Source organism: Chenopodium album, chromosome 7 (genome assembly GCF_948465745.1).
Source record: "Chenopodium album chromosome 7, dcCheAlbu1.1, whole genome shotgun sequence".
Classification (NCBI taxonomy): domain Eukaryota; kingdom Viridiplantae; phylum Streptophyta; class Magnoliopsida; order Caryophyllales; family Amaranthaceae; genus Chenopodium; species Chenopodium album.
In genome coordinates, this window is record NC_137840.1 from 34,212,356 (window position 1) to 34,213,394 (window position 1,039).

The following is a 1,039-nucleotide window of genomic DNA, read 5'->3' on the forward strand; positions in this document are numbered from 1 at the left end:
CATTTAATGGTGGCGGAAAATATGATTCAAGCCTATAGAGCAAGTTTGCATAGCCAAGACGTTGGGTAACCTTCTCATGTTTTGAATTTCTTACTTATTTTCCGATTCCTTCGTGGAATTATGAGAAGCTAACTTTAAAGTGGATTTGAAACTTGTAGAGAGGACGTGGTTTGATTGGTTGGAACAAAAGGTGGAATGTGTTTCCGTTAGTTCTCTATGCTTAGCATATGTTATGTTTCAATCAACCTTGGACATCTTAGAACATGCATACCTTTATTATTTTGGAAAGGTTGACATTCATTAGTGCTTGTTCCATAATAGAAGTCCACTCTAGAACGCTTGTAACCTCTCTTTTACTTCGATTTATTTTATTTTATTTATTTATTGCTTTGCCTTGATTTTTTTCAAGAGTTATGGGTTAAACTCATACGATACCCTTACGAGAGCATACTCGTCCTCTAGAGCGATCTAAGGGGTTTAAAGTGCTTGATGCATACGCTAAATGTATTCATGATTCCTACGAAAGTGAGTTAGTGTATATTCTTTCCCTTCTAGTTTTCTTTGTTTGAATAAAATGCATCATTTTCCCTTGTGTTCATTATGTTTTGTCAAGGATGAACAAAAGGTAAGCTTGGGGGAATTTGATAAGTGCCATTTATGTCACTATTTTTTTAGGATTTTCTAGTTAGTTTTTCATAGTTTTGATATCTTTTTACTTGGTTTTAATAACATTTTACTACATTTGTCGTGTTTGCGTGTGAAATGTCATTATTGCTCAATTTTGGCTTTTCTTGCATATTTTGGTTGCTTATGGAATTAGATTAAAGTTTATTGGTTTATTCTTATGTTTAGGAACACTTGGATAAGTTCATTTCTCAAGATTGAAGAAATATAAAACATAAAAGAACAAGAAATGAAGAAATGTGCACTTGATTTGCAAAGATTGAACTTCAAACGCCTATATCTTTTGATCTACAAAACATTTTTGGGTGATTCCAATTGGAGATGAAAGCTTATCTCGAGAGCTTTCCAATGACAG